We start from the raw sequence: 23,210 nt of genomic DNA on the forward strand, positions 1-23,210 counted from the left end.
TTTTTATTTATTTTTTATTGTGAAAATACTGTACAGAGGGGTTACAATTACATGGGCAAGATAATGACTACATTTCTTATCAAGCATTGTAGCCTCCTCCTTTGTTTACCCTTCCCATCCCTTCCCAGCCTTCTCCCACTCCCTGCACCTAATCCTCCCCCCCCACCAAAGTTGTAAAGTTCGTTTTCGACATGACAACTTGTACTTCTTATTGTTGCAACGGGTCCACCTGTATCCTTATTTAAACGACTTGTTTTTCCCCTTCCCCTCCACAAATTATACCGACATCAAATACAGTGAAAGCAGGGGTTATACTGTGGCTTTTGAGTTGAATAAAATTTATGTAAGTTCTTGTTTTTCTGAAAAAACTTGTTCATTGAAAAATTAAGTACAGCTTACATTCTACTGAAAAAATATGAGTTATTTATTATGGGAATTTCATGATACTAAATTATTCTCTGCTTTACTAAAAAAATCATTATAAGGCACATAATTTAAGTCATTTTTTCTGGTCCAGCATCTCCTTAGTTACCCTTCTGAACCTGCACAGTTTCCCATCTCATTCCCTATTGAGTGTATGCTGTGACTCCCTCTTCTGGTCAAGTAGCCAACCCATAGCTACATGGCTAACTGTTGGTTAATTCTCTGCAATACTAAGCTGTCCTTGAAGTTCAGAGCCATGACATTTAATTGATCGTTTATCCCATTGGGACAGTGCTTATTGCACAAGAAATGTAGTGAATATTTGCCATATGAATTAATAAGTAAAATTTTCAAATTATTTCCAAAGACACATTCAGTTCTACTATTGGACATTATACTTAACATATTGCTAATAAATACTGTGAATAATAACACTGTTCCTGAGCTGAGTGACCATGAGTCTGGTGTACACACATGTAGACAAATGTTGAGTTGCAAGGTCGAAGATGCTTGCAGATGCTCTAGTTCTGTTTTTATCTCATTTCACGGCTTCCAAAGTGGAGCTGTAAAATAGCCTGGGTTAATTTGATGTGGATCTCCATGGAAGTCAAGAAATTCTCACCCAGTGAAAAGATGCAAAATTATCTTGAATCCTTCTAATCATCTGAGATGCACAAACCTCCTGCTGATTGTATGGAGCTGGAAGACCGGGAGATAGAACAGGGAAATGGCATTTCCGTATAGAGTTCCAATCCAAGTAGAAAAGGAAAAACTACAAAGAAATAAGTAAAATGTCATTTAGAGATAAAAATGATGATTTTTCCTTAAGCAATGGGACAGAAGAACTAAGAAAGAGGGAAATCATATATTGTGAAGTGAGTGATAGATCTCTGAGATATTCTGATGCAAAATCAAAGTGGTGTTTTAATACAAGCTCAGGTAATAAATACAGAAGTATGACTGAGATAATGGAATTTTATACCAGTAAACGTACATTGGAATGCAAAAAAAAATGTTAACAGAAGGGATTGTTTAAGCGGAAAACTGACAGGATTTGGGAAACAGATTAGACTCACTGAAGTGTCTCAGTATAGTGTGATGGCTATTTAGCGTGGAAAAGTTCAACACTGAGAAAAAAATGAAAAAATAGGAAATATTATAAGCAATTGAAGACTAAACAAGCCCACTTTTTTCTCAATGGTTTACAAGGTATTTTCTTTTTGTCTTCATTGGTAAAGATACATGGAATACGGATGGAACATCGGTAAATCTTAGTTTGACCTGGTTGCTGAGTATCTTATATATAAAGTGCTAAATCTACAGAAGTGAGCAGCAGTGTTATTGTGGAAGAACTAACAAGAGAGAGATTTCTAGCAGGGGCAGCAGGTGCTTTCTGTCAACCCTGCTGCATAGAAGAAGAGTGGGCAGTGACTGATCCATTTAAGATTGTTAGAGGACCGTATTTGTCATAATGTTGTGAGCTATATCTGACATATTATGAGATTAGGAATGAGCAAATGTGGACCTATCTAGCACTGAAGACAAAACATTAACCACGAAGCAAATAAACAAAATAATCAGGTTCAACAGAAGAAAAAAATTGACAAAGACAAACAACAGAATCACCCTGAGGATTTCAGCAGCTCACTGTCCTCATCATGCAGTTATTTCTGCATGGCTTATATTGGCAGAGAACGGTTTTTAGCTAACAGCTTGTAAGAAAGAAGATGGTTTCTCCATGCATCTGGGAAGCAAGTACATTAGGTCAGCTATTTTCTGGATATTTGCCCTTTGAAACACATGCTTTATTTCCCTTTTCAGAACCAGGGTTTTATGAAAAGAGATAACACCTATCCAACAGTTCCAAAAGCCTTTCTAGCCTGGTGTGATGGATATTGCATAGAAAACTTTATATTGTGTAGGAAACTCTTATCTGTCCGGCACCTAGAGAAATAATGAGGGAGAGAAGAACAGACACAAAGGAGCATGCATGATAAGGATAAATGCATAGCTCTGACGCTAAACCAGTTAGTAAATAGCATCTACAACAAAATACCTGAAAACTTGACTGTGAATAGTTTCTTAAATTATTTTAAGTGCCACATGAAACTTGTACACATTTATGTGGTAACATGTGGTTTTGATTACAGATTCAATTTGTAAAGTTTCTGTAAGGTCAAGCTTACCTATCTCAAGTATTTATCATATCTTTATGGGGGAAATTTCCAAAGGGCTTCTAGTGTTTGAGATGTACTTCTTCCTTTTGATGGAGATGATAGTGAATGGAATTCTGGAAAGGTCAATGGATACATGGCTCTCAACCACAGGTAAAATCAGTAAGACTAGAACTACCTCCAAAGAATGGCAACCACCAGTGTAGAGCTGCATTGCGTAGTGAAACACAGCCGGATATACTCAGTGGCACATCCCTCCATAGAAACTCAGTGTTTTGTCAAACTCATTCTGACATAATGTCTTCATCTGCTGATCATACTGATGGCTTCCAGGAGCTGTTTTGTTGAACCATTTGTTGCAATGTGCTGGTCACCCTGGTGAGTGACCCCTGTACTGGAAGCCCGAAATCACCACAGCAACCCCTTCTGTTAGTGACCCATGTGTTGGTCAGTTTACCACAATGAGTTCTCCTACAGGGGGCGTTATGGATGTATTTGTTACAAGGATAAAAGCAAAAGAGGGTTGCTTGCAGACATGTTTGGAGGAGGGACACCCTGAATAGAAGAGATTCAAAGAAAAAAAAATAGATTTCTAATATACTCTAGCAGCTGTCTTTAGCATCTATGATCTGAGAAAAGAAAATAAAAATTGGGCACATATGCATTTATGTGTGCATGTGTGTGTTTATATACATATAGTGAAGAATAAAACTGTAAAACATAACAGGTGAAAGATGGATCAAAGGATGGATTGATGGATGGATGAATAGGCCAATCTACACTTCTGTGCAACCTAACAGGGTGAACAAACTGGCAAATCAGGAAAACTGAAGAAGGTAGGTGGTAGGGAATAGAAGGGTTTAATATATTTAGATCGAAAAATTAATTTGCTATTAATTGAAAAATAACACAAAATAACAAAAACAAATAACAGTTTCATGTGCTTAAATCTACCCCATTCCATTTTATCAGCTCAGGTCATCACCTTAAGGAGAGAAGCAGTGATGCATTCTCTATATTATACAGCTGGCCCGACTGACAGACCCCTCTCTCAACAGTAAACTGAGTCACGGCAGGCAGAATGTTCAGTGAGAACTTCAATTTTGAGGGTCATATCTAAAGCCAAATTAATCACTTAACAAAATTTACATAAGCCAGCTGACAGTGTATACAATAAAACTATAAAATAAGGAAGAAAGAGTAGGGAGGGAAATTAGGGAGGAGGGGGCCAGGGAAGGAAGAGACTGAGGAAAGGAAGGAGCAGTCCATCAGTAAAAACAAACACACAAACACAAAAATAATGACATATAATTAGAGAAAACCTACCTAGAACCTGAAGTAAGAAGAAATTAAGAGAGTGGTGAGCATGTTATTTATTAATTCACAGTGTATTTCCTGGTGAGTGATATAAACACACACACACACACACACACACACACACACACACACACACACACACACACACACACACACCATGTATTCTGGGAACAATTAAGTTTTGAATACATTAAGTGATACTTAGTGAAAAGTATTTTACAGGTAGTTCAGTTTTAGGGGCAATATTCCTCTTTAAGATACAGTTTCTACTCCACCAGCCTTGGGTCACCATTAGCACAGACATATTAAACACCTGTAATCGTATCCTTGGGCATAAAATGAACAGCAGCAGCAATAACATTACAGGGTTCGTGAACAGGAAGAGGGTAATCTGATGTGGAGGAGTTCAACGGTCAACCATTGATCTGTGAACGTAGGAAGTGACAGGATGGGGCCATGGTGTTAATGGGCAGGAAATAACTAATTGGACAGGCTGGGTTGTCCGGGAGTATATCTTGAGACACAGGGCCATCACGGAGACTTAGTTTCCTTTGCCAGGAGGACTGCAGTGTAATTCCTCAGATCATCGTTCACCAGCATTGGCCACAGTGAAGAACAAAATGGAAGAGCAGAGAGGCGACTCTCCCAGAAGCCAGCTATTCTTGTTGTTTTGCTTTTTGAAAAACAAATAAATGAATGAATGAGCAAATACCTATTAACAGTCCCCAAAAGTCAGCATTTGCTTGAAACCTGCACCATGGAAGCAGGCAGGGGTGATATTATTTGTGGCTAACATCATGAAAAACAATTGTCACATTTTAGAGAGAAGATGGAGCAAGGAGATGAAAACTCTCTGAAATGCATACTCCCAGTCTGGATTTCCGGCTGTCACACTCGGAGTACACACAGTGCCAGCTTGATGTTTTCAGAATTCTCCTCACCATTTCCAGACAGTCAGGAAGACTACACTTGAAATAGGTTTCAGAAAAGAGGAAAATGTGAATGTCACTGCACTGGCGTGGAATAGCGATCGCAGAGTGTCCTCACGTTCAGTTTGTCGAGGGTGCTTTAGAGAAGAGCAGGAGCCAGGCAGGAGGATGGAAGCTGAGCTTGACCAGGCAGAGGACAGCTGCTCTGCCACGGGAGCTTAACATTCTTCCCGGAAGACTCCATGGTTGCTCCTCTAGTAGTTACAAATTGCAATGGGAATTTACCCTTTACCATCTAGTCTACAACAGAATGGAGGTTTGATTTTCAAATTAACTTCTGCATTGCCCCAAAAGTAGATATTTTAGAACATTAGCCCCAATTCATTTTGCTTTTATATAGATTTTAATGTAGACAGGCCAACTTCACTGAAAATAAGTTTATCTTAAGTAGAATGAAAATAAGTTAAGTGTCATTTGTTTTTTTCTTAATTATACACAAATTGGTGCACATAAACACCCACTAAATAGATCTAAAATCAAACAAGGGATGTGGCTCAGTGGTAGTGTGCTTGATTAGCATGTACAAGGTGCTGAGTTTGGTCCCCAGGACCATTGAAGGAGACTGATCTGAAATCTTCACTCTATGTAATATAAATATAAAATGGAGACTCTTTGAAGAATATTAGTGGGAAAAAAGTGAAAGCAGACATTAATGGGAAGTGCATTAATCAAAGAACTTTGTATTCATAGTTAGAATAATAGTTAGAATAATAAAACACACTAAAATTACTGTTTAGAAAAGGAGAAGCATGACAATCAATAATAGTAGAGATTAATTTGATCAGAACACACTATATGCTGGTATTATATCACATCTAAACCCCTTTGTGTAATGAATATATGCTAATATTAAATTCACCAACAAGTCTGTGAAACAATGACCTTTATTATCTTCTTTAAAAATTAAAGGTAAACAAGACATTTTTCTTACTAAAGAGGAGGCAAATTATTTTTCAAACATTCTTTTTTTTAATTTTAAGACTATTACAGTTGCTGACATAAAATAACCATCCATAAATGACTGGATTATATATCACGTTCAGTTACAGCATGGCAATTGTGTGGAAATTTAATGTTTTGTTGGGAAAACAATTCAGCACAAGGGGTCAAAAAAACCACAAGATCAAATATTAATTCTGCTCTGAGTAAGCAGTGTCATCTCCCTTTAGCCTACAGGCAGCTGAGTATAGCACTGATATTTAAGGAGATAATTAATGTGGATAATGAGATAATTAATAGCTGTGAAGACTGCTATACAAAGTTCAGTAATAATAGCAGCCAGAAATGCTGGCTTTACCATGAGCCAAAGGACATCCAGTGACTCACTATTTGGAAAATGAGAAGGACTTGGCAAAGAGAGGAAAAACTTGGCAGTTACTGCAGCCTTCCGGCCTTCTTTTGCTTCATTGAGCCTTTTGTTGATGTGACATCTTTACTGAAAGATCAGTTGCAGACTTCACCATATTATAAAATATATGAGCTTGAGTCCCATGTCAAACTCTCAAGAGAAAAAAGAATAAAATAAAACACAAGACACATCCCCAATGGGAGGTTACACCCTCAGTTCCTAGGTAATAACAGGATAAGGACTCTGTCTTTGCAGAATTCTTGTGAGAACGTTAGAAGAAGACTAAAATTTGAAATGACTTTCGATAAAATGAGGAGATGAAATAGAAGTCTCTGTGGCCTGCAGTGGAGGAACTGGGTTGCCCATGCTGGATTCCTGGAAGAACTGAGAACTCTTGGAGCAGAATCCGTGGTCTTCAGCCTTTCCTCTCTTTCCTCCTCCCCTTTTCTCAGGGTGGCAAACTCCTGGGTAGATCTGAAATCACCAAGAACCATCAGCAAAGAATATGAGTCCTATCTGGTCTCTCTCAGTAATGTGGAGCTTTAGGGTTTTGTTCAGAGAACATCTGAAGGTTTGGGTCTTGCTTCCCTTGAAGACAAAAACATGGGGGAATTGTAGAACAGAGAGGAAACTGCCCAGCTTTCTGGCTGCTACAAAGAAGCCTGCCACAAAGAAGGACATTTCTAAAGTAAAATTAACGCAGAAGAGAATAACTTACCCTTGATGGTGCCCATCCTCAACCCACTTAAAACACCAACCCATACACCAGGAACTACAGTTAGTTAATAGTCCTACTACTACATAGTCCTGCCTAATGTCTAAGAGTTTACAACTGCAAGACACCTGTAGGTGTCCGAATTTCCAACCACTGATTTATCCTCAGATGCAAAACTCCAAATTCAAAAACATAAGACCGATCTATCTATCTGTCTGTCTGTCTATCTATCTATCTATCTATCTTATCTAGTGTGTGTGACTATCAAAAGTCAACAACTACACAATAATAAATGAACTCTAATGGTCATCAAGAAAGGGAGACATATAAACGTATATTTAACCAGATCCTGATTAATGAAAAGAAGAATGAAAATTGTCAATTTTAATGTTTTCAGTGCCATCATGATGGAAAGCGATATGATGTCATCTCTCCCATCTTTAAGCTTCTACTGCGGATCAAACTGAGAACAAAGCATTAATTATCCGATGTGGCCAGGTGCCGACTCCCATGTTGAAAGCCATCCTTCTTATGCCTGCGTAGGCAATATGATGTTCTGCTTAATCTTGGCTATGGGCTAAAGGTTGTGCCTCCTGAAATCTCTTTGTTGGCATTCACACACATCATGTGATGGCCTAGGGAGGTTTGTTAGGTTTAGGGGAGGTTGTTAGGATAGGGCACAGGCAGAGTTCCCCACAAATGGGGAGCACACATGATTAGTGTGTTCCTAAGCAAAGGCCAAAGGCTTGGCATGGAGCCATGGGTCTGTAATCCCAGCACTAGGGAGGAGGTAAGAGGATTGATCTTGAGCCATCCTGGGATACATGAGCTTCAGCAAAGTAGAGAGAAATCATATAGCAAACTAACAAAATGAGGAGAGGAGGAAACGTGACTGCATTCTCTCTGTCTTCTAACCAGAAAACAAAAGAGAGCCTCTCTCTGAACCTTCTCTTTCAGGCACTTCACTGAATTCCTCCCTCAGATTCACGGAGATGTAGGAATGGGATTGTTCGGTTATCTTCCTCTCTATTAGAAAACTTTATACTAAAACTTCAGAAATAGGTGAGGCAAAGCCCTTGGTTGTATTTCTAAATTGAATACCATACTAATTAAGTTAGATATTAACTCATCCAGGCATCATGAACTCAAAGCAATGAGCGACGGGAGCAACGAGGTGGGCGGGGCCTGAGTGCTTCATCAGCGACTTCCTTTCAGAGCTCATTTCAAAGACTTCACCAGCGCTTGAGTTTTCTTTCAACATCCCCCCCCATGCATTTAGTAAAATGATTTTTTTTAAAAGATGTATTCACATTGTATGTTCTTTCTTCTTAAACTCCGGTGCTTCTTTAGCTACCTGTGGTAAGTGCTGGATATTTTCCACTTCCCACCTGAAACACACATTTGTATGCACTGTGCTCACTGAGCCTGGCACAATAGATGTGTCTTTGCGTGGCGCACACACTGCTTGTTTAATGAAATTAGCTGCTGCTCTGAGTCTTGCTAATGGGGTGACTCTTAGAAGCATCTTGCATTCAAATGCTATGTGTTTTGATGTGAAGCCATCAAGGTCTAAATTTTCTCTGAATTTCTGTTTGCATTCTTGTTATTTGTCTTTCCACTGGAAAATAAGAAATCATTTTAATTAAAGAAGCAATTACACTATTACGTGTAATGAGATCATTCTATTAAAAAAAAGTTCACTCTATTTCAGAAGTGCTATTATGGTTTACATTACAAGTCATTGCTATGCAAGGAAAAGATCTAAATAAAAACAAGGAAAATTCCTAATTAGCAAGCCTTCTGAAAATGATTACATGTGTGCATTTAATCTTGCAAGTATATTGGGTGTAATTGTCACTAGGACGAAAGGAAGATGAGATCAATACAATTAAGAAAGGAAAAGAAGAAAAGAAATCCTGGCCACTGAAATGATTTATACTATCTGAGAATGTCTATGATGAATCTGTTAATTACTGTTTACGATATGAGAACTCAGTGATGGGTGAAAGCAGTGTGAACTTGAACAGATGAGATGCAAAAGTCAATTTAGTTGTCACGTGGCATTTGCTCTTATTACCACAGCACATTCATATAATGACTCTTTTAAGCAAAACCACCTTCTTTATTAATTGAGTAGCATGCCTCCATTATTTTCTCTACCTCTGCAGATTTTATAAGATGTCCATTTAGTTAGCATGAGAACAAACTGGAAAGAACAATATTATGGTTGATTTAAGTGGTCCAGAAGTAATCCAAACTGTGCAATATTGTTTTTCTTTTTTCCGTTCATTGATTCACTCATTTCCCATACATGCTGCATTTTGTGCCAAGTCCAGGGGAAAGGAAAATAAGACACTATATTGGTAAACTATATGGATAGACTATTGATAAAGTAGAAGGGCTCATGCTTTGTCAAAGGAGAGAGATTGTTTTAAAGAACCTGTTCAAATTGTCTAGTGCAGCTTGGGTTAAGGATTATGACAGAGAGCTTCTAGGGCAATGAGTGTGAATGAGAAGTGTATCAAGCTCAGGAGGTGTAGGGAAGGTCGTTCAGAGGAAGTGATAGTTAAATAAGCCCTGGAAGATAAGTAAGATGTAGAGAAGATGCCACTTTTGCTGCACTAAAGGAAACAAGTCAAAGATAATAAGGAATGGCAGCACAGCTTTGGCTAAAGGACACTGGATGGCAAGAGCAATTGGAAGCCGAGAAGGCTCTGCTATTTTGCCAACTATTTCCTTCCTCAACTCTGTTCTTTGCATGGCCTCTTAGAAAATTCATTTAGTATGCCTGGGGTTGTCAATTATTTATCTGTGTCTTTGGGATATAGTTAGCCCTTTTGATTATAGATACCTTTAGTTGGGTTTAAAAATCCAGAAACATCTTTCTGAAGCTGTTCTGTACCATCTCCTGGAAGTGTAGACACAGAAGAGAGAAAGCCACTTTCTTTAGCCTAAAGGAGCTCAACTTCAGCTTCTGGTGGCTTCAAACTAAACCTTTCCAACTTGCATAAATGTAGGAATCTATTTTTTCCTTTACATAATGTCAGTGTATTCAGACAGTCAAATTTCCAGAAACTAGAATTGCATTCCAAGGAAGGAACAGTAAGTCAGTGGAAAATCATGACTCATTTTTTGTTCCTTTCTTACTGTCTGCCAGACCTGAGGACTTGTCTGACAATGGTGGTTTCTAGCACACATCTAGCTATCACACTGATAGATTATTAATATGGGTAGTGATTATGAAAATCGTTTCTACTAGACATGTAAAGGCGACTTGACTACCATATGGATGTATAACAAATAACAATGAAAGAGAGTTTTGGCTCAAAGTCAACCCTAGTGGTCTATTATTGACTCTATTTTCCAGGTAGTAAGTAAAATGGAAGTAGAACCTGTTTTGAGACCTCTTCCCCTTGTAATTCTTTCTCAAATTTCCACACTTTCTTCTTTTTATCACTTGCCAAATGTATATTAAAATCGCCAGTGGATTTCTCTGCTTATATTTTCTCCTTTGCTGGGCTCAGCCAGATACCAGCACAAGCAGGAATGGGAGGAGAAAGAGCAGGGTGGTTGAGTCCTTATTCTTTTCTATCTCTCTACTTAATGACTGGACCAGAAGGACACAGTTCCCATATAGCTTTTTCTACCTAGAATCCTCCTGGGTTCAAGTGAAAGCCTTTTTACCACTTCTGGATGGGTTTACCATGCAAGCCGTGACTGTTGCTAGTTAGAGGAAGTATACTGTTCTCTGTGAATTCTCAGAACTTTGGTCAAGGAGTCCATACCTCACAATGAGGGTGGTCTTTAAGTTATCTTCATAGATCACCCAATGTGAGCCCAGCTACATCTATGACTGATGGGCTATAGTTAAGATCATAATTATGAGAAAAAATTCAATAAAGTACATTAACTCACAAACGTATTATTCTTGTCAATGCAATATATATTTTATAGGGGCTGGGAAGGTGGCTCAGTGCTAGAGCATTTCGCCTCGCATGCATGAGGCCCTGGGTTCGATTCCTCAGCACTACATAAGCAAAAAGAAAAAAGCCAGAAGTGGCACTGTGGCTCAAGTGTGGAGCACTAGACTGGAGCTGAAGAGCTGAGGGACAGCTCCCAGGCCCAGAGTTCAGGCCCCCTGACCAAAAGGAAAAAAAAAAAAAATATATATATATATATATATATTTTGTAGACAAATTAGTATGTATCACAAACTCTTGATAAACCATCGAACAGAAAGATCTGCTCTCTCAGAGCTCTTATCCTGGCTGTACTAATCCTTAGCCAGCAGGCTAGTGATAGTGATACATTTTGAAGGTTAAGCTCTTGATTTACAACTGGAATAAAATACAGAACGTGTCCCATTTTATGAATAATAAGTTCTACATTGGTTACTTGAAAATATAATTGAAATATTTTTATTTTCTATTTGCACTGTGATATTACAGAGCATAAACGTACATGAACAACTTTGTGCATATCCATATGTACCTATATATAAACATGCAAAAATTACATTGGAACACATCTACATATCTGATATTTATAATTTTTATGAGGACTGATTCTCCTTGTGTTCAATCGGACCGTAAGAAGAGAGGAATAGTATTTTATTTTTCTGAAATGATTTTTATTACAATTATTGTCATCCAAAGTGTCATTTTACACAGAGAAATTAATTAAGAGGGAGCTGGGAAGGTGGCTCAGAGGTAGAATGCTCGCCTCACATACATGAGGCCCTGGGTTCAATTCCTCAGCATCACATAAGCAGAAAAAGCTGGAGGTGGTGTTGTTGCTCAAGTGGTAAAGCGCTAGCCTTGAGCTGAAGGCTGAAGGACAGCGCCCAAGTCCAGCGTTCAGGCCCTATGACCAACAAAAAGAATATTTTAGAGTTGCCATCTATGGTAACCCATACATGTTCCACTCAAAACTTTGGGAAGGCTTACTAAACTTTTCTATATCTATTTTGAATAAAGCTCACAGTATAAAGCAATAATACATAAGCATAGCAAATGAGCTAGAGTGTGTGTGTGAGAGAGAGATGTTCAGAATGTTCAGATGTTCAGAAAAATAGCCATTTGCGCACAGTTTTGAATTTGTTTCAATATGAGAGTAACCATATGGTCCTAACTAATGTGTCTCTAAGCCTGTGAGTTGATTTGAGTGTTTGGGTGCGCTGCCTTTTCACTTCTCTCTCTGTTTACCTCTGATTTTATTTACAGTGACGTCTCAGGGCTTCCTTTCACATGACATTCTTTACCCCAGGGACTCCTGTGATTGTTCTTCTTCTCTTGAGATGTGTTTATTTGTAATTTGGATCCAACTCTACATTGCCTCATGGCGATATAAACAGAGGACAGACTGGAATCCTATTGCCATGTTCAAAGACAGACCTTCTCTCTACCTGTCCCTGCCCTTCTAAATGTTATACTATTTCCAATAGCATCACTGGTAAGTAACCGAGCTTTTAGCCTATGGGCTTTTGGGAAACTCAGACCTCTTGGCAGACAGGAAATATGCAAAGCATCCTACATATAAATCACCTTGGGTGGCTGCTTTTTGTCAGCAAGGTTAAACACATCAGCTAGCATGCATCCCCCAGGTTCCAATACAGGGCAAATATGTCAGCATGGCCTTCGGAGCTAATTAATCGCCCATTGTGACAGTTTTATTTTCCTCAGCAAATATCACATAGCAAAATGAATAATATTCAGAGTTTTGTCCAGAAAGCATTTTAGAAAGTATTCTCTGATTCCTGTTCCTTAAATAATTTCTACAACCATGCTTGGGCAGAAATGACTTTGGGGAGAGAAGAAAAATATTCAAGAATGTCACCTTCAAACTGTTACCCTGAAATTCTGCTAGCCATTCTTACATTACTCACTCGGGATCAAGCTGAAGAAAATAATTTACTGTGAATATGACACATCACCATGGGTTTTCACAGAAAGTCAGATTCATCTTTTTCTCCAATACCTAACATTATTGAAAAGCTAACAGGCGAGAAAGCATTAAAACAAACCCCAAAGGGTCATTGAAGATCATTTATAGTTTATATCTCCATGCCTGCTTTTCTGGCTACCACTAATGGAGCAATTACATTCTAATAACCTCCCACAAAGTGGAAGCCAAAAATATGATTCAGTTTTGTATAAATTAAAACAGATGAAATGGCTTTCCATCTAGCACTGTTGACATCTTTCTTCAGAGAATCATTTTTATACTAAAAAATATTGAGATCCTTGAGAGGAAAAAGTATATTCCACTTAATTTATCATCTGTCATATTGCACAAATTTCATGTAAGAACAATGTAATGCTCATCTTTTTAAGTTAGTCATCTATAAGGTGTGAGCTGAGACTCATTTTCTGCTAGGGATTGTCATTATATATCTCAAGGCCAACTTCTTTACATTAATTGACTCATACATACACAAAATCTGGGATATGTTCACCCTGATAACACTTGTAGGACTCCAGGAGAGTCTGAGAAACACCAGCAGCCCATGAGGAAGAAGGCTCTATTCTTTACCAACTTTGGTTAAAACATGGCATTTGGAGACAGTTTTTGTTCACCTTTGCTGATGTTACTTATGAGAATTCATTATGACTTCCCTCGCCTTCCCTTTCAGGGGTTTTTCTTTCACATTTTGTCCCAATGGTCCTTGCAATTTCTCACGGGGTTTTTTAAGTTTCTCCGGGGGGTCAGCTCTGTGAACAGCTTTTTTCCTTCCCAAACCTTGACTCCTTTGAGGACTAGTTCATGACTCATGCTCCCTAATCTCCTGAAAATGTGTTCCTCATTCTTGCTTGAAAGAAATGAGATCTATCCAAGGGCAATTGAATGAGTAGTGGACCTTTGCTTTTGGATTTTCCCAGCTTTTAAAATATTATTACAAAATGAATACATATTGTCTCTTCTATGTTTCTATTTTTTATTTGCTGATAGTATCCTATGCTATCTACAATGTACTAAGTGCTAATAGAATGAGCTTGTTTTTATTTTAAATGAAATTGCCTCTTTAGCTAACAAAGTGTGTCTCTACTCTAATGACGTATCTAGACCTTGTTAAAAAAGATAAAATGCAAGATTCCCAATAAAACAGCACTGAGGCTTCAAAGAAAGAGTATGTTTTACATTCACTGGTTCATGCATCTGAGCAGAGAAGCCAGGTACGGTCATTTTCGACCTTGCAGAAGCCTTGGTTCACTTTTGTAGCCGACTTTGAGACACCGATGAAGATGTATTGCTCACATAAACTGACATGCTGAATTGAAATCCCTTTCTACAACTAATGATGATAAGAAATAATTCTTTCTTAAAGCTGGTGAAGAATAACAATGGCTTTGACCAAAGCAAATTGAAGTTGATAGATAATCAGATCAGACCCAAATATGGAGAACAGCAAAAGCTGCGTGAAAGAAAGCTGTGTGAAGTGCCCTGCCTGGCCCTGGGCCATTTACCATGTGTCAGAACTCCCGTCATCTGTGAAAATATGGAATTGGTACGGTGCAGCAGGAAAACACCCTGCATCAAGACTAGTGACCCACAAATTCTTAAGAATTTGTTCCTGTTACACAAAGAATAAAAGCGAACTCTGAAATGTCAAGTGATCTCTTGTGTTTTGTATTATCTGCAATAGAGAAATAATGAAGGAAGTCCCTAGGGTCCCAAAGAAGAAAGAAAAAGTTATAAAAAGCCAATCTCTGAAATAAAAGACAGAAACAAGTAAGGAAGGAAGAGAAAGGCTGATTCAGCTGTGTTCTAGAGGTTAGAACACTGACAAAATTGTATTTTTGTTGTTTAACATTTTGCAATTAAGAGGTACTATTAGCTGAAAGAACTGTATCTTACATATTCTAAACAGCTCTAAGAGAAAGATGTAATTAATAGAGGATGGTCATGTTTATGTAATATTCTCTATCTAGTATTATCAGCTTACTAATATTAACAAGAGTAAGACTGATACTATTGAAAAATACCCTAGAATAAGTGTTGGCAACTTGAAATTCTGCACTTTTTCTTTCATCCCTTCTAAAATATGACTTAAAAGATACTATGGAATCGTTCAGGGAGATGTTGAGGCTTCTTTTAATTTTACACATAGAGAGGTGTGGCTCAGTTGGTAGAGAGCTAGCCAATGCACTAAAGTGTCAGTACTGAGTTCCAGTGCTACTCTGGGACCTAAAAATTTTTACACATATTTGACCATAAAACTTTTTTTAAAAAGTAACATTTCTGTATGACATGTACATATGTATACTTGCACACATAATTCATAATGAACCCTGTGTGTTATCCAAATACAGTGGGTGATGGAAGAAAAATTGAAGGCTGGATTCCAGACTGCCAAGGGTAATACCACATGTAGAAAGAAACTGCTGAGACAATGAGCCACAACACAAACTTGTCCTCCTTTTATTCTATGACAAGTACTTTGTCACCGAGTTCAAGAGCTAACACTTTTCACTCATATGAAGCATGGGGAAAGTGAGTGAGGTCCACTGTACCCAGAATTCCCTGCTTCTGCCCAGTCTACTCTCTGACTTCTAATGGGCCATTCACAGACAGTCAGACCATTACAATCCTTCTGTTTTTTTTTTTTTTAATGAATTACATTTTCTTATTGCTAGGCTTTTGATCATTAAAATATCTTCTTGAAAATTGCTTTCCATAGATTGTTCCTTTCTCAAGTCCACTTAATTTCACATCTTGTCATATCTTCACTCAGGGTGAAAATAACTCTGCTTCATCTGCTGTAGATTATCCTGCAGGAGACTTGCCATACCGTGCTTTCTCTCAGAGTGCACACGAACCTTTCTTCTTCTCTTCTTCACTTCTGAACTCTCTAGATATTGAACATACATCTATACTTACGCTTACTAATTTCAGAAGTTTCATGCTGTTCCTCATGTGCAAACTCAGGAAGCAGAAATGGAATTCAGCAATCCCAACCCCACATCCTGAAGAAGGAAATTGATGGGCAAATGTTCAAGAATTTTGAAAAACTAGCCATTTAAATCTATTTAAAGCATAGCTAACTGGGAAGGGCGTCTAGAGCAAGAATGGAGCAGAACTTATTAGTCTCACAGTATCATTTTTAAAATAACCATCAAATATATTTCTATGCGCTAATCCAAGCAAGATAAAACAATAAACTCACCTAATCTTTATCACCTGAGCTTAATTAACATTAATGACCTTTTCATTTGTATCTAAACTCATTATCACTAGCAACATCTTCTTTAAGTATTCATCATAATCTTAATCATTACCAATGTCTCTTGTTTAAAAATTGAGAGTAGGTAGCCCACAAAACAGAAAGATAGCAAAGAAAACTCTTTTCTTGACTGCTAGATTGTCTATATTCAAATTATTATTGATATATGCTGTCTGAGTACACCAATATATCTAAAAATCACATCTCCTAGTTTTACACATCAAAATTGCATTGTGAAAAGTTATGATTTAGGGAAACAATTGTGTATTTGTGCATACACATGTGATTATTTGTGTACAGATATGATTCTGTGCATATGCATGTACATATTCACAATTACACATACATGTATAGTTAGAAAGAAACATAGGCCCCATGGTTTCCCTTATTTGTAATAACTAGTATATGTCTGAGACAAGCAGAAAAGGTCAGATATGTTGATATTAGGGGAAATGAACCCCAAGATAAGTATTCAATTTTTTTTTTACTTTCATGTGATTGTTTCTAACATACTTATAAGATGATTTCTTTGTTGCTTTGTATGTCCCTCCCCCACAATATAACCCCTGCTTTCACTGTTTTTGATGTTGGTATAATTTGTGGAGGGGAAGGGAAAAAACAAATCGTTTAAATAGGGATACAGGTGGACCCATTGCAACAATGAGATGTACAAGTCGTTAATGTCGAAAAACAAACTTTACAACTTTGTCTGGGAGTGGGGGGGGAGGAAAGAAGGGGAGAAAATGGGTTGGTAGTGGGGTGGGATATGGGAAAGGATAGGAAGGGGAAACAAAGGAGGAAGCAACAATGCTTGATAAGAAAGGTATTCATTATCTTGCCCATGTAATTGTAACTCCTCTGTATGGTATTTTCATAATAAAAATTTTTTAAATAGAAAATAATTATCCAGTTAACAAATGCAAATAATATTTTCAATAATTATCAATAAAACAGAATTATAAGTTATACTATATTTTTGTATCTTGTAAGAGAATATGTGCTTTGCATTTACGATGTTAACAATGAATACTAGGAAACTGCAATAAAGCATTGCAAATTCAATTAATTTATTCCATTTTGACAAGTTTGTATGTGAGTATTGAGGTCCTGCAGAGGACAGCCTGAGAGCATTAACTTTGGATTAAGGACATTTAACCAAATAACCTTCAAAAATATCTGTGTGAGTGAATGGGACAGCATGGTGGGTGTAGGCCTCCAGTCCATAAGGGTTACTACATAGGCACATGACTGTGTGTGTGCCACTAGAAACACGATGTGATTACTGCAGAATTAACACAAGAAATTAACAAAAGATAATCAAAGGAAGAAAGGAAGAACTGCTATCAAAAACCAGATGAGAAAAGCAGGTGATTCCTTCCCCTCACCTTAGAAGTCACTTCTTTCAGTGTGCTGAAAGTGATTTTTTGAAAATAAGCTTTCTGGGCTGGGAAGGTGGCTCAGTGGTTAAAGCGCTTGCCTTGCATGCCTGAGGCCCTGGGTTCGATTCCTCAGCACCACATAAGCAAAAAAAAAAAAAAAGAAAGAAAATACACTTTCCTACCAACTACACACACACACACACACACAAAGGTGACTCGTTAATTAAATTTCCTTTATTGAGTTAAGACAAGCCAATACTCTAAATTTTCTAATCTCTGAAAAATAAGGTATATAGCTTTTATGTTTTATGATGGGTACATAAAACATTTTTTTAATCTTAACCAAAATGTAGGTATATTCTTAATAAAATCTCATCTGGGGTCATAAAACCATGATAAACCCTAGGAAGAAAACAAACTCATAGATAACAGCTAAGTCTAAGTGTATATTGTGTGTAAAAACAAAATATTGATATTTTAATATTTTTCTATTTTTAAGAAAGACACCATCTGATTTTATGCACACATAAATTCTCACTCCAAACAACAATTGAGCACACTACTTCAAAAACAGCTTTTGTTGAAAATATAATTGCTTGTGCTTCAGAAGTAGTTTTGAAGAATATTAAAGAATACTACAATGATGGCATGAAATATAGCTTTCTTGATTACCCTTTTCTGGTGGTGAAAAGTGGATACAGTGATTACTATCATTTCTGTATGATTATTCTGTATTTTTATTCTGTTCATCTATTTTGTATTATTGTCCATAATACTACTACTTTTTACAATAAAAGAATATATTTTCATCTTCAAGCCCACAAAACAAATAGAGGTATGTGAAAATTTCCTGCCTATTTTGTGTTTAATCGTTTCTATATTATTTCAAAACTGCAAGATGCCTTTCATCAATGATGATCAAAATTGCAGGAAGTGTCCATTTTTACATCTTCTCCTCACACTATGTTCTAAAGCTGTGTTAAATAATACTTCTTCTAACAAAACGCTCCACACAGAAGCAGTCTACAGGAGTCCTTGTTTGTGTCACGTCTGGGCCTCTTAAGATTGAAGTCTTAAATGACCCTTAGCATTCAGTGCAGCCCCAGCCTACCACAACAATTCACCAGCTCCTTCCAAGTGCTACTGCCATGAGTCTGGTCCATACTCCTCCTCATCCTATCTGCTCCATGCACCGCAGTTGTTTTAACTACAGCTCTTATTCTTTCTTATTTTGCTGAGAGAATAATATAGGTACCTGGACTTCGTTCTGAATACTATTGACACTATTTAACAGTCTCTGCCATAACTCATCCCACTAATTATATTAAGTGAAGTAAGCCAAGCCCAAAGAAACATAGGTCCCATGGTTTCCCTTATTTGCAATATCTAATATATGTCTGAGTCAAGCAGAAAATGTCAGATAAGGTGATGTTAGGGAAATGAACCCTAAGATATGTATTCAAATGTTTTTTTTTTCTTTCATGCGATTGTTTCTAACACATTTATAAGATTATTTCTTTGTTGCTTTGTATGTCCCTCCCCCACAGTATAACCCCTGCTTTCACTGTATTTGATGTCGGTATAATTTGTGGAGGGGAAGGGGAAAATCAAGTGGTTTAAATAAGAATACAAGGTGGACCTGTTGCAACAATGAGAAGTACAAGTTGTCATGTCGAAAACGAACTTTACAACTTTGGGGGGGGGAAGGTTGAGGGAGGGCCTGGGGGAGGCTGGGAAGGGATGGGAAGGGGAAACAAAGGAGGAGGCTACAATGCTTGATAAGAAATGTACTCATTATCTTTCCCATGTAATTGTAACCCCTCTGTACAGTATTTTCACAATAAAAAATAAATAAAAATTAAAAAAAAAGAAAATACAACTGCCAAAATGACAGCATGATCCTTTCAGTGAAGATCTATAATATGTTTATGTTTAGTTATTTTCTTATACTTTTATTCATCTATTTTGCAGTGCTGGGGATCAAATTCAGGATCTTGTGCGTGGGAAGGAATTTAACAATCACTGAATTGTCAATCACTGTCCTGGGGCTATGTGGCAATATTATTGTATTGTGTTGAAGTTTAAACTATTGTCAATAGACCAACCAAACAATAATTTTTATACTTTTTTGTTTCCTTGTGTTTGAAAAGTAGAATTTAGAAATAGGTTTGGTTGCGGAAGCACTAATTGAAGCAATAAGGTTTGTCTCTGAGCAGAAAGCACCATGAAGAATGACTGAATTATTTTCAACACAAGGAAATAATGAATTAGAATTGAGACAAAGTTCCACTTTCATCTCTCTTTCTAGGAAGCAGCAATTAATATTTCATATAAATCTATGCTAATCATATTTTTTATTTTAATTAAACCACTTAAACTTATATAGAAATATGTACTGTCACTTCAGGGTTAGTCTAATGAGACTGGGTGAAGTGGGGTTTCAGAATAAATTATTCAGCAATGTTTGTCCAGGTTCTGAGATGAGCATAGTTCTTGCACACTGGGGTTTGAGTGAATCCTCTATCACTTCATTTTAAATGAGTATCAAATCAACCCATCACTAAATTGTTTGGGGATTGTCTACCATCTTGACATTGACTAAATGCTGGTTATAAACTGCTTCAATAATAAATCAGTATTTATAGAATGTATATAATTAATGTGACTTTGAGTTGCTTTACATTTCTTTAATATTGGTACATTAAAATGACTTTCTTTCCAAATTAATTCTAAAACTTGTAATGATGTCTTCAAATACAGTGCCTGGAACATGGAAATGTAAAGATTAAAAGACAAATAAAAGAGCACAAATCTAGGAGTCTTCTTTGTTTATTTACATATTGGTGATGCTGGTATTTGAAATTGGGGCCTCCCACTTTCTGTGTGCAGGTTCACCTCTTAAGCCATGCCTGATCTTTCTATCTTCAGTTACTTCTCAGGTAAGGTCTCGCATTTTCGCAATTGTCATCTTCCCAGGTGCAGGGATGGCAGATACATGACACCAGAAGCAGAACCCATTCTGGCATTTTCATTATTGTTTTGTTAGTAGTTGTGGGTTTGAACTCAGGGCTTGGGTTCTGTCCCTGGGTCTCTTTATGCTCAAGTCTAGTGCTCTACCATTTGTGCTACAGCGCCACTTCTGGTTTTTTAGTGGTTAATTGAAGAGTCTTACTAGGAATTTTCTGTCCAGGCTGGCTTTGAGCTGAGATTCTGAGATCTCAGCCTCCTGAGTAGATATGCTTACAGGTATGAGCCACTGGTGCCTAGCTCCATTGTGGTTTTTGATAAGCAGGCTATCATAGTTTGCACACAGTACATAAACATTATTCTTCAATTATACTCTTAGCCTATTTATTCTAAAAATAAGTTATCTATTGATATATTTTTCTGAATTATTTTTTGAAAGTTAAGAAGCATGGCGTTCTTTTAATGCTTGTGTCTATGATTTTTCCTGCTATTACTCAAATTAATTATCATGACTGTGCATAAACACCTAATCATTAGAATATTTAAAAAATGTATTCCTCTGGTTTGAGTATTTTCCTACCCTTAAATATTACACTCACATAAGTTCTTAGACAGTATACCTTGAATCCTAGTTTTTACTTAAAAATATTTGAAAATGACTAGTTATTGGGTAATAGGAAATATCACTATTCACAAGCTTTTCAAAATAAATCTAAATGTATCTACTTGACAAATGGCATTTCTCTATGTCCAGTTCATATTCTTGACAAAGAAACCTCTTTTATTTGCTCCTGATAAGTAAGCTGGGGGTTTACATATGTATATACTTAAATTGTAACTGAAATAGAAGACACAGAAACATCCAATAGCATATCACTGAACATGATATTAATTATGTTAGAAGAAATTTAAAATTGAGACATTTTTGTCTGACCAAATACTGTTGGTAGATGTTATTTACATCTTGTTATCGATTCATTGAAGGCTTTTTTGGGAGGAAAGTACTAAAATAACCCGAGCTCTTTTGACTACTAACTCATTTTACTACTTAAAATGCTAATGGAAAATAAAAATTTTAAGTCATTATTTATATGTCATAAGAGGTTTAAAAAATCTATCTACCCATAATTATAATACTACTTAAATTTGATGAAGTTCTCAAGGGTTATTATATTTTTCTGAGCATCCTTCATAAGTGCTATTTAAAAAGTCCTCCTGCCTCTAGATATTTTTCATTAGTTCTCATTTACTGCTATCTATTTCAATTGTAATTTGAAGAAACCTAATCAAGTATTTCTCTAAATAAACAGACCACTTAGATGAGACCACATTTCTCATCTGAACCATTTATTGTGCACTCTACAAAGCTGAACGTGTAGCTGTAAACTACAAAGAGAGTTTATTTGGGAAGGCCATTCTTCATTGATCCAGCCAGATCTTGCTGACAGTTCACTTATTTACCAAATAAGCTTCCTAAATTAGTAGAAATAGGGCTTAAACACCAGCTGAAGTATCTGGAATGTGTGTATTTTTTAAGTAAAATCTAGAGTGTGTAGTGTCATTGTTCCAACTGTAGTTTTCTTAAATTATTGGGTCTAATCTACAATTTTTACCTTTCACCATTCTCCTGTGCATTAGCTCATAAGCAGAATGAAATCAATTCTCTGCATTTTGTTTCTCTAGAGTGACTTTGAGGTCAACCATAACCTAAAATGTCTAAAATTGTTACCATGTCTTCTTGGAATACAGTTTTATTCCCTCGGGCCATTTCTTCATGTCCAAAATTGACAAATATTTAGTATGGGAACTGTTTTTTGTTTTTCTTACATACTCAGTTTGAGTTAGCCATCATAAATACAGGAATGATGTTTTGGGGATCACATCTGACTTAAGTTGTTAAATTATAATGTTTTTTGTGAGTTCGCTTTGTGCATTTCAAGGTAATTCATCATTTCACTATTGCTGCTAGAAGCCACTGCTTGTTTAGATTATACATGATCTCACTGTTGACTTTAATGCTATAGCTCTTCTGTTTATATAGACTTCTTTTCTTTATAACTTGCATTTAAGAATGGAAAACTCTTAGCTTTTCCTAGGTATTGAGACTTGGATGGGCTGTAGGATCCTTGTTTAGTGTCAATCCACACCATTAGGTGTGTGTTCTAAAATTCACTCTTGGATTCAAACCAGAAGCTGAGAGCTCACGTGTTCTGCAAATGATTCAGTACTCTATGCTGAGTCATTTAGGTCAAGATAGAATTCTCCTCCTTGGGTCTGAGGAACTTTTGTAAGGACTATAGAATCATTCAGACAATTAACCAAGATGCATATAGTACAGTACTAAAGAGTGAAAAAAATACATATATACATATATATGTAGTGCATACCTGAAATGTAGTGGTCCTCATGGATTCTTGTGGCACAGAAATCTTTAAAAACAAGTGGCATAATAAGTTAACTTTTCACTGAACTTACAAGGTTGTTTGTTTGTTTGTTTTTAATCCCCCCTCTTGAGAATAAATGTTCCCAGGATCCTTCAGTAATAGCAATCTCAGATAATTTATATGACTACCAGTTACCAGAAGCGGACAATATATTTTGAGGAGTTTGTAAGATGATGATATTTGAAATTACTTGGAACAGAACATGAAGCAGGAAGAGGAATGGTCATCCTTCTC

This window comes from Dipodomys spectabilis, unplaced genomic scaffold (assembly GCF_019054845.1).
Source record: "Dipodomys spectabilis isolate Male_0828 unplaced genomic scaffold, ASM1905484v1 ptg000169l, whole genome shotgun sequence".
Lineage (NCBI taxonomy): Eukaryota > Metazoa > Chordata > Mammalia > Rodentia > Heteromyidae > Dipodomys > Dipodomys spectabilis.